Here is a 17,131-nt window from a genome sequence, read left to right on the forward strand (position 1 = left end):
AATTTTGTCTTAAAGCCTTTGAGCCAGCCCATCACCAATAGCTGTGTGACCACAAATAAGTCATTTAATGTCTGTCTCTGAATCATCATTTCTTCTTTCTTTTAATGGGAATAACACCTGCACTACATACTTTAACAAGTTATAATAAAGCTGAATTTATGAATTTGAAAGCATTTTGTAAACAGTAAAAGATAGATGTTGCTGTTAAGATTAGGAATCCAATTTTATTTTTATTGTTTTCATTTTATTTTTTAATTACAGTTTACAGTCAATGTTTTTATTAGTTTCAAGTGGAAAGTATAGGGGTTAGACAATCATATAATTTACAAAGTGGTTCTTTGATATTTCAAGTACCTACTTGGTACCATACATAGTTATCACAATATTTCTTTACTGTATTCCCTATGCTATGCATTACATACCCAAGACTATGTGACCACTAATTTATAGTTCTTAATCTCTTCACCTTTTTTACCCAATTCCCCAAATTCCCTTTCCTCTAGCAACCATCAGTCTGTTCTCTGTATCTATGAGTCTGTTTTTACATTTTAATTTATTATTTTTCTTTTATGATTCCACTTATAAGTGAAATCATATGGTATTTGTCTTCTTCTGTCTGACTTATTTCACTTAGTGTAATACCCTCTACTTTCATCTATGCTGTGGCAAATGGTAAGATTTCATTCTTTTTTATGATTGAGTAATATTCCATTGTGTATATGTACCACAACTTCTTATCTACTCATCTATTGATGGACACTTGGGTTGTTTCCATATCTTGGCTTTAAAATAGGTGTGCTTATTTTCTCTCAAATTAGTGTTTTGGGTTTCTTCAGATGTAAACCCAAAAGGAGTTCCATTTTTAATTTTTTGAGGACCCTCCATAATATTTTTCATAGTGGCTGCACCAGTCTGCATTCCCACCCACAGTGGATGAGGGGAACCCAACTTCAAATTGTTCTCTATTGTGGTTATAGTTAGGTCACACTTATATGTCATATAACGATATGTTAGTCTCACTAAACTTGTGAAAAAACTGTCATGCATAGTGTGTGTTCCCAGTGTACAGAGAAGAGTGCAACCAGCCACTGCCCTTAAGCTCACAGGAGAGTGATAAAGACCAGCATGAAAATGGAACTATATTTTAGAGGGTATGAACATCCAACAAAAACCTGTATCATTGAGTGGCTGGAAGTCATGGAGGAGGGGAAAGGACTCTACTGAGCAAGTCATGGGTGTGAGGGGGTGGTATTTGAACTGGGTCACAAAGCGTAGCAGGAGCTTCACTGGCAAAGACAGAATAGGCTTTAGGAGCTTAAAAAGTTTTCATAAACACTATTTTACTGTATATTTTTTAAACTTTTGTTTTACTCACCATTATGTGCCTTCCATTTACCCAGGGATACCCAGCATCTATGTATTTTCTGGCTTTGTCCTATGTTGGGTGAATTCCATGATTAAAATTTATTTTTTTAGAAAACAAAGAAAGGCACGTGGCTGTGGCAAAGGATACGAGGTGGCTGAGAGGTAGGTTTTGGTAAATCTGGGCCAGGTCAAGGAAGATGTTGCATGTTGTGTGAACAAAAAGGAATCATGATTATGTTATTGAGCAGGATTAAAATTATTGCTACTGTGGTCAGACACCTAAGTTGAGCGCAGCACGAACCAACAAGCTGACTGCGGCCAGTGAGCCCTGCCACTCACTCTCTGCTCACTATTTGCTTGAAGTGCGGACAAGACTGTGCGCAGCAGACGCGTGAAGAGCACAAGGGTCTGAGGCACTGGGAGCATGTGGTGTGTGTAGGCAAACACAGTGCTCGCAGGGCCATTGTACCCGGGCGGGCGTCCACGTCACCGAGCAGGAGCGAGCAGCCCAGTCGCTCACAGAAACACCTCTGCATTCACTTTCTTCTCCCAGCTTCACCACTAAGTATCCTTGCACCCCCTCGTGCCACTCGGGGCTCCACCCAGCTCTAGAATTGAAGGTCAATTGTGTGTTTCTGTGACAGCAAGTATTTAAAAGGAAAATAAAGAAGTGACAAACTGTGACATGCTATCATTAAGTAATCATAATTTCCTCCCTATAATGACAACAATAGATGTCACTTTCTCATCTAGAAGGCAGGACACATATAGAAACACCATGTCAGAAACCTTTTAAGACAAAGACAGAAGCGGGTGAGTTAGCTGAGTGCAAAATAGAATATTTTGATGGGCTGCCTCCACCCCATTCCCCACCCCCCAACTCCCACATGTGCTGATAAAAGTCAGATCTGTAAAGAACTTCAAAGGCTCCCCAGTCTGACAAACAGTAATAAAACAAGAAATTGGAAAAAAAAAAAGCTACCAAAGTGCACAAAGGAAACAGAGCTGAGGAATGTTATGATGGTTCTGTTTTAGTAATCAGCCGGCTGCCTGCAGACACTTCCTCCCAGCGGGAGCCTAGCAGACTGTGAGGCAGTGCAGAAAGGGCAGGCCTGGAGTAAGTGATCACACATTTTTCCTGGCTACCTTTCTGCCAGGCTGCCTTCCACCCGAGCCCACAACCTGCCCCAGACCACATCTAACATCAACTGTTCCCTCACCTCAGCCTCCCAAAGAGAAACATGTGAAATGCAGAATCAGCCAGTCCGGGCTCACCTTCCTTTCTTCTGTTTATTGGAGGGTTGGGGGTTAGGAGAAATGTAAAGCAAAAATGAGCTCTGGAATCCAGGACATCTGGCTTCTATTCAGACCCAATCACTGACCTTGGAAGCATATTGAAAGCATTTGGCTGTCTCAACAGTCTAAAATGAGCCATTTATTTCAGACTCAACTACCAGCCTGAAACATATGCTTCCATTTGGAAACAATTGGAAGTAAGTCGGAGTTTCATTTTTTTTTTTTTAGGAGGAAGGTGAAAATAATACAGGACTTTGACTCAGAAAACTAGTCTCTATTCCAACCACTGCTCTGACACTTGCGTGAGAAGCTGTGCGATGATATTCGGTTACCTGAACCTCTCTGCAAGTTTAGTTTCTCAAATGTCAAATCATGTTTAAATTCCTCTCTAAGTAATTGAGAGGATTAAATCGCAGTGCTATGAGCCCAATGCAGTGCCGGTGCAGGACCACTATCTTCATCAGACAAAGGTTAGCTGTAGTTTATGCTTTGGGTCTGCTTTGCCTGCCTCACCTAGTGCTGCACTGATCATGTGGATACAGTATGTCTAAGTGTTCAGTGACTTTAAAGGGCTCTGCAGGTATGAGGGATTATAGTTGAGATCAACATTTTACCAATAATGTGTAATAACATTTCAAAGCCAAATGCTTTGATTCCTAAGACTAACTCAAGGAAAATTGGAAGTGAGAAGTTCCTAGACAATCAGTGGACATGTAGCCGGCTGGGTTGATGACTAACACTGTCTCAGCATTAGTCCATCTGCACCCACATCATTCATTACATGATTCTCAGTTTCTTACCAGAAACTGCCTTTCTCATCACCCCCGTGGCGTCTGCTTTCCTGAACACAACGGAGAAGAAGCAGTCCTGTAGGAGAGTCACTAGAAATATCTGCTAAAATACAAAGTAGGTACTTTATCCGGGGTGGGGTGAGAATGGCTCACACCTCAGCACGGCTGTTTAGTCCGTTCCCTACAAGCTTTGCAGCTCGATGAAAGCTACACCGAGGCAGCTGACCGTCCGCAGCTGGCGGAGCTCAGTGTGTCTCTGTGCGCCTGGCATCGCTTTCAGAACATGTCTAAGTCATCAAGCCTCACCCTGGCCGGTTTGGCTCAGCGGTTAGAGTGTTGGCCTGCGGATAAAAGAGTCCCAGGTTCGGTTCCAGCCAAGGACATGTATTTCGGTTGCGGTTAGTCCCCAGCCCCAGCTTGGGTTGTGCCGGTGGCAACCAAGTGATGTCTCTCTCTCTCTCTCTCCTTCCTACTCTGTCTGAAGATAAATGTAAAATATATAAATATAAATATATATATATATATAATCTCCTCTGGTGAGGATTTAAAAAAATAATAATAAATCATCAAGGCTCACTTCTCTAATCTCTAAGACTAAGAATCTCTAAGCCCTAAAAATAGGGGTGATTTCCTTAGTATTTTAAGTGTATAACTCACTTTCACTACCATACTCTCATCCTCACAGTCACCCGGGAAGTGTGTGCAGTGTGGCAGATGCCGAAACCCGGGAGTTGCCCAAGGGGCCTTGCAGGGCTCCTGACTCGGACTTCTCTGCTTCACATCACAGCTGCCAACCATGCTGACCAGGACTGTCTCTGTGTGTGCACAGAATCCCAGGATAGAAAAGTAACCAGGGGAGCCAATGTCAGGTCCTCAAGAACCCCAGTGGAGCCCTAGGAAACAGAGGCATTCAATGAAGACCCTACACGGTCTCAGTCCCAAGAAATCTCCCAAGGAATTTGGCCAGGTAAAATTAATTCCCATTCTCATCCCTACCAAAACTTCTGTCCAAAGCAGAATGTCAGCCCTTAAATTGTGGAGGAAGCGGCAACCGGCAGTGGGAATGTCTGGCTTCCAGACCTGGTTGCAACACCTCCCATTCTTGCCCTCAAACCTCTCCATAGCTCTGGCTTTGTCTTGGGGCTTGGCCCCCGGCTCCTCAGCTTGCCCGGGACATTTAATGGCCTGTTGTCATACCATTGGCCTCTGAATCTTTCTCATGTCCCAGACAGACTTGCCCGAGGGCTTATATCAGCCAACCAACCAAGTCTCTGGGAAGACTTTTAGTATTACTAAAGTGTAATCAGACTCCACTGTGACATTTAGCTCAGTGGAAAAGCAAAATAAGGAAGTATTTCTTCATCTTAAACTAACATAGCTGCTGGCCACTGCTGGAAGCCTTCATTGAATGTTCCTTCATGCCTCCAACTCCTTTCGCCATCTGAGTAGGTATACCCAACATCTCTCCATGGCACCTTCCACTTTCCTATGAGACACCCTCCTTCCACTGTATCAAAATGTCTGCGTGCCTCTGCATTCTGAGGTATTCTGCATTTACCACTAAGTCCATGGTCCCTGGTACAATGTCTGTAGCACAGTAAGCATCCAGTAGATGTTTGATGAGTGCAGGAATGATGTAACAAAATGCCTCAGGAAAGACAAAGACTACAATAGAACATAAAAAATGAAAAATATTTTATAAAGTGATGATATTACATGATTTAATTTTCTTTTGTTATTTATACTGCCCAAAGAAAAATAAGACATGCTTCCAAATGTTTTATAAAGTAAGAATAACACTGACACCTGGTGACAGATAAAATGAATCTAAGGAGACCTAGCTTTCAGAGTTCCTCACTAGCAAGGGCTCCTTCCAAAGCCCTGGCTCACACTTCAGGTTCATGTTTTCTAATCCTTTTCCTCAGAGTGCTTTCCAAACTGCTTCAAGTCTCTCAAACGTGAGTCCGCCCTTGCTGAAAGCACAGAACAATGCAAAGAGCACTAACGTAAGAAAACCACAGTGTAATTTCACTTATGAATATCAAAGCAAATAATCCTAAATAAAATGGTACTCCACTCAACTACATATACAATTATGACCAAGTGGATTTTATTTCAGGATTGCAAATATAGTTCAATATTAGGATTCTACTAATATAATTTATCATTATATTTCTAAGGATAAAAATAATAGATTTTTATAACTCCTGGAACACCATTAGTTCATACACAATATTCATTTTTTATTTTAAAAATTCATTAGGAATGAATAGATTCTTCCTCAACATATTAAAGGGACATCTAGGTGCTAAAAAAGCCAAAGTTACAATTATCTATTGGTGTGTAAGAAACCACTCAAAAACAGTAGCTTTAAAACAGCAGCAATTACTTCTTTTGCTCATAAATCTGGGTATTGTCTGGGCTCAGGTGGAAAGCTGGGGTTCCTCAAGCATCTCGCTTTTGCTCTCGCGCGCTCGCTCTCTCTCTCAGTGAGACCTCTTGGGAGCTAGACTTTTTTAATGGCAGTGGAAAGTGCCCAACATGAGTGTCCGCAGCGAGAGGAACAGGCATGGCCTTTCTCTGACCTTGCTAGGAAAGCCAGTACTGCTGTACCGTGTTCCTTCAGGCAGCCCCACAGCCTGTCCACGTTCAAGGAGAAGAGACATAGATTTCCTCTCTGTGGGAGAGTGTCAAAACTTTGAAAATGGCTTAAAAGCCATCATGGCACCATAATTAAATGGGAAAAACAGCAGAAGCATTCCCATCCAAGTCAGAAACAAAGCAAGGATGCCTAATATTAATTATGATTTAGCATTTGACATTGTTCTAGCATAGAGATGGGCAAACATTTTCTGTAAAGTGCTGGACAGTAAACAGGTAAGACTTTGCCAGCCACATTGTCTCTGTAAACACTACTTGGCTACAGTGGCAAAGCCACAGATAACACATGAATTAATGGGCGTCATTGTGATTCTACAGAACTGTACTCACAAAAGCAGGTGGCAGGCTGGATGGCCAAGGGCTGTCATTTGACGGTCCCTGTTGCACAGTTGTGGACCAACACTAATTTTGAAAAAGGAATAAGTGTAAATAATAAAAAGAGGAGATACATATTTTTGTGCAGATAGTGTGACATAAACCTGCAAAGCACAGGACAATCGACCAAAAAACCAAAGTAGGCATTTTGACATACATGAGCAGATTAGGGAAGATAGGCCATGTGCTAAAGGGCATCTAGCAAGGGACAAATGTAGGGTGGGACCTTGCCCCCAGGGTGACCCTTTCTCCCATATTATATCATAGGTCATGTGCTCTAACTCCCTGACTTTTCATGTTGCTAGTCATGTGGTACACACCCTCAGAGGAGGAACAGGGACCAGAGAATAGCCTCAGACAAGGCCTTGCACAGCCACTCCCTTCAGCATTAAGCCCCCAGGACAATGAGACTCTGACCCACATCATTGGGAAAAGCCTTGGGTGCACTGACCCAGAGACAGAGGCCTCAGGGGTGTTTCAGCTCCGGCCCAGAAAAGCAGTAAGGCCAGGCAGGGTGAACGTGGAGGCTGACATCAGGACCAGCTGCGATGACTAATGACCTGACCAATCAGTAGAGACCACGACCTTGACAGGACCTTGGAAAAGCTGATGCCTATTCCATTGAGATCCTCCCCTGGCCTCCCCTAGGATCCCAACCTTCGGATCCCCTTGGACAGAGGACCTAGCTCAGTGCTCTCTCTCCTTCTCTTCCCCACCCAGACTCCCTCCTCTCCTTCCCCCAGGTGTGTATATCCTCGCTGTCTTTCTCCTGAGTCCCAAGGGCCCTCCTTTTGTCTCTGTAACTTGTATCCTGGGACAGCACAGCCAGCTCACTCCTTCCGTAGCTCACTACTTCTACTGCTGTGACTTTCTAAATAAACTTTTGAAAAATGTATCTTTATTGTTGAAAGTATTACAGATGTCCTTCTTTCTACCTCATTGATACCCTCCTGCCCTATGCCCCACTTCCCTCTGAGATTCAGTAGTCTGTTCCCAACTTCCATGTCCCTGGATCTATTTTGTTCATCAGTTTATTTTGTTCATTAGATTCCACATATCAGTGAGATCGTGTGATACTTGTCTTTCTCTGGCTGTCTTATTTTGCTTAGCATAATACTCTCCAGGTCCCTCCATGTTTTCTAAAAGTGTAAGAGATCCTTCTTTTTTATAACTGCATAGTACTCCATTGTGTAAATGTAGCACAGTTTTTTTTTTACCTACTTATCTACTGACACACACTTTGGTTGTTTCCAGATCTTAGCTATAGTAAATAGTGCTGCTACGAACATGGGGGTACATATATTCTTTCTGATTAGTGTTTCAGGCTTTTTCAGATATATTCCTATAAGTGGGATCACTGGGTCAAATGGCAGTTCCATTATTAAGTTTTAGAGGAAACACTATCTTGTTTTCCGCAGTGGCTGCACCAGTCTGCATTCCCACCAGCAGTGTACTAGAGTCCCCTTTTCTCCACACCCTCGCCAACACTTGTTGTTTGAAGATTTCTTGATGGCAGCCATTCTGACAGGTGTGAGGTGATACCTCACAGTCATTTTAATTTGCATCTCTCTGATGATTAGTAATATTGAGCATTTCTTCATATGTCTCTTGGCCATCTGCATGTCCTCTTTGAAGAAGTGTCATTTAGGTCTTTTACCATTTTTAATTGGATTCTTTGTCTTCCTTATTTATGTTTGTCACTATTATCGGTGTTGACTGAGGGTTTTTTCCTTGACTGAATAAAAGGTTGACTGGTACACTTAATTAACAAACCTATACTGCAAAAGGTGCAAATATAATTAAACACAAGTTGATAAGTCAATGCACTTGATAACAAAGAGATGAATGGACAATTCTATATGAATAAATGTACAGATGTGTGATACACAACAGCATTTCCCAGCCACTTCTGTGAAGCCTTGAAGCAGTTACAGATGAAGAGTCTCAGGCCCCATCCCAGTGCTGAATCAGGATCTGTATTTTAAGAATAAATCCAGATGATTCATACCAGTATTAAAATTTGAGAAGCTCTGCTATGGGAGTTTGATGAGAGATATCGGTTTCCTGGAGGCCAAACACGCTTAAGAACACCTGCATTTAACAAGTGGATTTAAGAAAGTCAAACATGTATTTTATCCTGCACTATGGGATGTAGAAGTGGTGTTTCTCTGATTTAACCTCACTTTCAGGTCTAAGACTGTTTGTGGTTCTCTAACATACATGATCGATATCCACAAAAACAATTCCTCCTCTATCTTTTGTTTGTCTTGATAGACACTGTGGGGTCATTTTATTATGTAGTTGGTCCATCAGGGCACTGTACAGAACACCAAACAGAGATTATCCCAGTTATTTTAAAAAGCAGTTAACAATGCTGCTCTCTTACAGGTATGGAAACAGAGGCACAGAGATCTTGATTAACTGGCTCAGAATCACACAGATCACAACCAGCATGGCTGGGATTCAAACCCAGAAGCCTGGAGCTGCAAAGTCTGTGCTCTTGACCACTGACTCTGTGTGACCCCACACCTGAACTGTGTGGCAAGTTGTGAAGAAAAGTAAATTACAAAACAGTTTAAAAGTATTTAAAAGCATTTGGTTTGTATTTAGTATATAAACAATATTAAAATGGTACTTAATTTTTGAATAGTTAATAAAGTCACACAGTTCAAAAATCAAAACATAAAAGGAGGTATTTAGTGAAAACTCTTTCTCCATCCCCAACCCCCTGTAGTTCAAGTCCCCTCTCTTGAAGCAAATGGTACGATTATTGTGTATCATTCCACAGACATCTTAGCAAATGCTCAAATATGTATGTTTATATATATTCCCTCTTCCTACCTTTTTTAGACAAATGGTAGAAGACTATAAATATGTTTTTCACTGTGTGCATTTAAATAAAAATATATATTGGCTCATATTCCACATCATTACATAAAGGTCTTCATCATTCTTTTCTGGTAATCCTGCACATATGGTGCTTAACCAGCTCTCTGCTGCTGTGCTTGTTGTGTGAAAACTCGTGCTGTTTCTAACACTCCTGTAAAATATAACCTTGTATTTTCATCATTTTGCATATTCACAAGTAAATATGCAGAATAAGTAATGTTCTTCAGAAGTATTTTTAAGTTTTTATCATAGATTATACATAATTCTTGCTTTTCAGACATTAGAGCTATGCTTCCAAGTATTTTATCTTTCTACTGCTAGTCTTATTTTTAATCCTCACCCAAGGATACGTTTATTGATTCTAGAGAGAGAGGAAGGGAGAGAGAGAAACAGTGATGTGAGAAAGAAATAATGTTCTGTTGCCTCCTGTATGTGCCCTGACCAGGAATCAAACCCACAACCTTCTGATGTGTGGGATGATGCTCTGACCAACTGAGCCACCTGACCAGGGCTCAATTCCTGTTCTTGAAGTGTATCTTCTAATATTTGCATTTTTAGTGCTATTCTGACCTATTTCTGCTCACAACATTTCTGTCACCAAATGTGTAGGTATTTTTCCACACAACCAATTTTCTAACTATCCAGACACTTACAGGTACTCAGTAATTCAATTCAATGCTGATACTAGCAGAGTTAGAGCAAACCTCACAGATTAAGGGCCTCAGTCCCACAACACTGACCCCAATTCAGATGCTAGTTGCAAGTTTCAAGCCTCCTATACTCTAACTGATTGGATATAAATTGGGGGTTTGCTGTGTTTCCTCCTCAGTTTAAATAATTTGCTGGAATGACTGACAAAACTCAGGGAAAATGGTTTACTTACTCTTACAGGTTAATTATGAAGGGTACAAATGAACAGGCAGTCGAAGAGATACTTGGGGCAAGGTATGTGGGTGGGGGTGAAAGCCTCCATGCCATCTCTGAGCTGCTGGCTGGCTGGAGTCGTGGTTCTGCTCCCCAAGAACCCTCAACTTGCTGAAGCTTTGTTCAGGGAGATCCCAACCTTTCTCCAAGACCAAACTGGAACCTTTATAACCAAAGGTGTAAAGAGTGGGCCACATTGAGACTGGTAGAAACTGTGGAGGTGTGAGAGGGCTGGCCAGGCTCCCATAGGCAGTAGCTAAAGTCCTGGAGAAATATCTCAGCTGTGGGGGGTTCCCCTTGAGAAGTCTGGAGTCTAAACCCCAAGCTTGGCTTCCAGCCCAGAGTAACAGAACCAGGAAAGGTGCTCACATAGCATATGGATGTGAAAAGCACTGGGGATGCTGTTTGACAGGAAGAAACAGCAAGAAACACTGGCACCCTCTTAAAGGACCAATGTACTACATTTATTTTGTAGCTACTCGCCTTGGGCTGTGGCAGAGGGAGGGCAGAGCAGACTAGGGTTACATGAAAAGAGTCTGGGGTTGGTGGTTCTGGGGAGAGAACTGAGAGGATAACTGCCAGGACCCCCGGGCTGAGTCATACCCCTGCTGCAGCAGCCATCTTTCTCAGACAGAGCTTTCCCATCCATGCAGCTTTAGCCTGGCAGAAGCAATTGCCCTGTTGGAGACCCTCTGACCAACACTGTGGAGTTATGCCCTGTGGAAGAATATAACCTGAGGCTCATTAAGTGACTGAGACTAACAATCAGCCTAAGGCAGAGGTGGATCTTTGGGTACTTTATGTCTTTGCCTGATCTGCTTCTGGGCCCGGGGCTAGTAAAATCAGAACTTGTTGCACAGCTTGGCCTTTTTCACATGCACCCAGCCCCAGCAGAGGGCACCACAAGCTGTGAATCACTGATAGCTCCAAATAAGGTACTCAGGGCCAGTCACAAATAGCATCTAACATTGGTCTGCACCAAAGACCCCCCACCCCAAAGAGGTTCAAAACCAATAAACCAAGTGGCCAGCTTCAGACAACAACAGAGTAGGATCCAATCAGCATCACAAGAAGTATATCCACAGGGAGATATTGGCATGATCCAAAACCTGCTGAGGTGAATTCCACTTCATTTGATAAGCACCTGCACAGCAGCCTGCATGTTGTGTTGGGGGTTGAGCCTCACTATCAGCCAGTCCGAGGGTTGAGCCTTTACACAAATGGGCCAATAGCAATCAAGATTCAATTATGGTGTTACCTCAAAAAATTAAAAATTGAACTTCCATTTGACCCAGTGATCCCACTTCTAGGAATATACCCTAAGAAGCCTGAAACATCAATCAGGAAGAATATATGTACCCCCATGTTCATAGCAGCACTATTTACAATAGCTAAGATCTGGAAACAGCCCAAGTGTCCATCAGTAGACGAATGGATAAAAAAGCTGTGGTACATGTACACAATGGAGTACTATGCAGCGGTAAGAAAGAAAGATCTCTTATCCTTTGAGACGACATGGAGGGACCTGGAAAGTATTATCCTAAGTGAAATAAGCTGAGCAGAAAAAGACAAATACCACATGATCTCACTTATATACAGAATATAATGAACATAACAGTCTGAGGAATACAGTAGACCAGAAACATGGAAGTCGGGCACAGACTGACATCTCTCAGAAGAGGGGGTGGGAAGAGATAAATCACAGAACTTATATGCATGTATGCATGACCAAAGGACATGGACAGCTAAGCCGGGGACGGGGCGGGGGTGGGGTAGGGAGGAGGGGTGCCAATGGGGTAAAAAGGGTAAAATATCTGTAACAAAAAAATAAAAAAATAAAAAATGTATTTTACACATAAAAAAAAAAAGATTCAATTACAATAGGAGGGTCCACAGAATGTACACAAGGGGCATTATTAGAGCACCCAGGTCTGTTGTTCAGGGAGTCTCTGCCACTGGATCCCACAGGTCACCCATTACATAAGGTCACCCTACCAAGACTGAGAGTAATAGCAGATCTATCTAATAAATAGAAATATAAACAAACACAAATATGCAGCCAAAGTGGGGAGACAAAGAAACAAGCCCCAAATGAAAGAACAAAAGAATTCTCCAGAAGAACAGCTAAATGAAATGGAGATAAGCAATTTGTCAGAAATAGAGTTCAGAGGAGTGATTATATGTATGCTCATGGAAAAAAACATAGAAATTCTGAAATACAACAAGTCGGAAATGAAAATGACATAGCAGAAATGAAGAATACATTGGAAGGAATAAACAGCAGATTAGAGGAAACAAAGGATTAGATTAGTGAATTAGAAGACAGAGTAGGAGGAAAAATCACTTAAACATAGAACCAAAAAGAAAGAAAAAATAAAAAGAGGAGGACAGTTTAAAAGAGCTATGGGATGCCAGAGACTACCCACCAGACAGTTGGCAGAGACAAGTCTCTGAAGGCTTTGAATCTTGGGCTTGGGTCTTGGTTGTTGGGTTTCATGGCTCTGGGAACTGAGATGTGAGGCTGAGGCCTGGGTCCCTGTGCTGAGCCATTAACCTACACTGCAGAAACCATTTTCTTCAGGCATAGTTTCCTTCTCAAAGCAGGGGAAAGCAACTGCCCCGCCCACTGCCCACCTGGGCAATTTTTTATTCAGCCGAGGGCTACAACCTGAAGCTCATTATGTAAATGAGACTACTGGTCACCCTTCAGGAAAAGGCTCTGGGATGATTAAATTTTTGCCTGGCCTAGTACTCTGCCCAGAAAAGTAACACTAAACATTGGTGTTCATTGTAGTTCCCTTTCATACTCATCCAAATCAAGCAGAGGGAGCCAAAATCTATGGAACATCACTTCTCACAGGGAGATTTTGGCCGGTTCCAAACACTGCTGAGATAGCCAAAATGGTGAAACAAAGAAACAAATCTCAAATGAAAGAACAAGTGAATTCTACAGAGAAGGGTTAAATGAAATAGATATAAGCAAGTTATCAGGGGTAGAGTTCAGAATAATGATTATGAGGAATCTCAACCGCATGAGTAAAGATATAGAAACAATAAAAAGCAACCAGTTGGAAACAAAAAACAACCAAGCAGAAATAAATAATGACATAGCAGAAATAAAGAACATGTTGAAAGGATTAACCAGCAGATTAAAGGAAGCCAAGGACTGTATCCGCAATTTAGAAGACAGGGTAGAAAAAAAAATTACTCAATCAGAGAACCAAAAGGAAAAAACAATTAAAAACAAGACAGTTTAAGAGAGCTATGGGAAAACATGAGATGTAACAACATCCACTTCATAGGAGTACAAGAAGAAAGTGAGCAATGGTTAGAGAATCTATTTGAAGAAATAGTGGCAGAAAACTTTCCTAACATGGAGAATGAAAAAGGCATACAAGTTCAGGAAGCACAGAGAGCCCCAAGCAAGAAGAAACCAAAGAGGACCACAACAAGACTCATTATAATTAAATGCCAAAAATTAAAGACAAAGAGAAAATCTTAAAGCAGCAAAAGAAAAACAACATGTTGCCTACAAAGAAGCCTCAGCTGATTTCTCAACAGAAACACTATATGCCAGAAGGAAATGGCATGAACTATTCAAGGTAATGAAAAGCAAGGATCTGAATCCAAGACTACTCTATTAAGCAAGGCTATCATTCAAAATAAAAGGTAAAATATAGAGTTCTTACACACGCAAAAAAAAAAAAAAAAGCTAAGGGTATATATTAGCACCAAACCAGCAAAGCAAAAAATGTTTAAAAAAAAAAAAAAAGATTGCTGTAATAAGCAAAAGAAATAGAGAGAGAAACATAGGCACAATAAATAAAAATGGCAATAAATAAGTACTTAAAGTTATAGCAATTATAACTTTAAATGTAAATGAATTAAAATGTTCTAATCAAAAGATTAGATCTGATCTAATTAAAATAAATGATGTAATCAAAATAAGAAAGCACGACTCATATATGTTGTCTACGAGAGACCTGCCTCACAACAAAAGACTTACACAGGTTGAAAGTGAAGGGATGGATAAAATATTCCAAGCAAATGGAAATGAAAAACAAATCTGGTGTAGCAACACTCATCATATCTGATAAAACAGACTTCAGCACGAAGGCTATAACAAGAGAAAGAAAGCCACTACATTATATTGAATAGATTGGTCCAATAGAAGGATATAACCTTGGTAAATATATATGCACCCAATATAGGAGCACCAAAATATATTTTTAAAAATTTCTGGAGGACTTCAAAGGAGAAGTTGAAAGCAATACAGTCATAGTGGGGACTTCAGAACTCCATTGACATCACTGGATAGATCCTCTAGACAAAAAATTAACAAAAGAACAGAGACGCTAATTGACACACTAGATCAGGTGAATTTAATAGATATTTATAGAGAATTACACCCAAAATGTATAGAATACACATTCTTCTCAAGTGCACACAGAACATTCTCAGAGATAGACCACACAAATTTGTGTTAGGACACAAATTAAGTCTCTACAAGTTCAAGAAGATTGAAATCTTATCAAGTACCTTCTCAGATCACAATGGCATGAAACTAGAAAGTATTAGAATAAAAATACTCAAAAACATTCACATACAATGAGGCTAAGTAGCATGTTATTAAACAATAAATGGGTTACCAACAAGATCAAGGAAGAAATTAAAAACTTCCTGAAATTAATTAAAATGAATACACAACAAGACAAAGTAAATGAGATACAGAGAAAGAAGTCCTGAGAGGGAAGTTCATAGCACTACAGACCTACCTCAATACACAAGAAAATATTCTAATAGACTATCTAATCTTACAACATAATGAACTAGAAAGTAAATAAAAAGTAAAACCCAGAGCAACTAGATGAAAATAATAATAAAGATCGGAGTGGAAATAAATGACATAAAGACTTAAAAATAATCCAAAGATCAGTAAAACCAAGAGCTGGTTTCTTGAAAAAATAAACAAGATGTATGAACCTTTAGTCAAATTTACCAAGAAACAAAGAGAGAGGACCCAAGTAGAGAAAATCAGAAACAAAAGAGAAGTAACAACTGACACCACAGAAATACAAAGGATTATTACAAAATACTATGAACAATTATACAGCAAAAAAAATGGACAACATAGGTGAAATGGACGAATTCTTAGAATCACACAGTTTCTAAAACTGAACCAGCAAGAGTCATAAAACTTGAACATACCAATAACAGCTAAGGATATTGAAGTAGTAATCAATTACCCCCCCCCCCCAAAAAAAAGAGCCCAGATCTGGTGGTTTCACAGGGAAGTTTAACCAACATTCAAAGAACTAACACCCATCCTCCTCAAACGATTACAAAATATTAAGAGGAAGGAAGACTTTCAAGATATTTTTAGGATGATAATCCTAATTCTAAAACCAGATAAAGACATTACAAAGAAAGAAGATTAAGGCCAATATTGGTAATGAATATAGATGTCAAAATCCTTAACAAAATATTAGCAAATTAATCCCAGCAATATATTAAAAAATTATTCACCATGACCAACTGGGATTCATCCCAAGGATGCAAGGCTGGTACAATATTCACAAATTAATAAATGTAATACACTACTTAAACAAAAGGAAAGCTAAAAATCATATGATCAGCCTGGGCCAGTTTTGGCTTAGTGGTTAGAGTGTCGGCCCACAGGCCAAAGAGTTACAAGTTCTGTTCTAGTTAAGAGCATGTACTTCATTGCAGTTTGGTCCCAGTCCAAGTCAGGGTCATGCAGGAGAAAGCCAGTTGATGTGTCTCTCTCACATCAATGTTTCTCTCTCTCTCTCTCTCTCTCTCTCTCTCTCTCTCTCTCTCTCTCTCTCCCCCCCCCCAACTCTATCTGACTAGAAAAGGAAAAAGTATCCTTGGGTAAGGATTAAAAATAATAATCATATGATCATATTAGTAGATGCTGAAAAGGTATTGACAAAATTCAGCACCCATTTCTGATGAAAACACAGCAAAGTAGAAATAGAGGGATCATATCTCAATATGATAAAGGTCATATATGAAAAACCTGCAGCCAACATCATACTTAGTGGGCAAAAACTAAAAGCATTTCTCTAAGAACAGGCACAATAAAGGGATACCCACTCTTGCCACTCTTATTTAACATAATACTGGAAGTCTTAGTCATAGCAATCAGAGAAGAAGAAAAAATAAAAGGGATCCAAATTGGAAAGGAGGAAGTGAAACTGTCATTATTTTCAGATGACATGATATTGTACAAAGAAGACACTAAAGACTCCACCAAAAATCTACTAGATTTAATAAACAACTTTGGCAAAGTAGCAGGATATAAAATTAACATCCTGAAATCAATGGCATTTTTATACACCAATAATAAACACTCAGAAAGGGAAACTAGAAAACAACCCCATTTACCACTGTGGCAAAAAAAATTAAGATACCTAGGAATAAACTTAACTAAGGAGGTATAAACACAAAAAACACCTGTTCTCAGAAAACTACAGGATATGGAAAAAAATACAGGAAGACATTAAAAAGTGGAAACAAATACCATGTTCATGGATTGGAAGACTCAACATCATTAAAATGTTCATACTACCCAAAGCAATCTACACATTCAATGCAATCCTTGTTGAAGAACCAATGGAATATTTCACAGATCTAGAACATATACTCCAAAAGTTTATATGGAATCAAAAAAAGACACAGCAATCTTGAGAAAAAAGATCAAAGTGAAAGAACTCACAATAGCAGACATGAAGTTACACTACAAAGCCATTATAATCAGCCTAGGACTGACACAAGAACACGCATATAGATCAATGGAACAGAAC

The sequence above is a fragment of the Molossus molossus genome, unplaced genomic scaffold, assembly GCF_014108415.1.
Source record: "Molossus molossus isolate mMolMol1 unplaced genomic scaffold, mMolMol1.p scaffold_m16_p_22, whole genome shotgun sequence".
Lineage (NCBI taxonomy): Eukaryota > Metazoa > Chordata > Mammalia > Chiroptera > Molossidae > Molossus > Molossus molossus.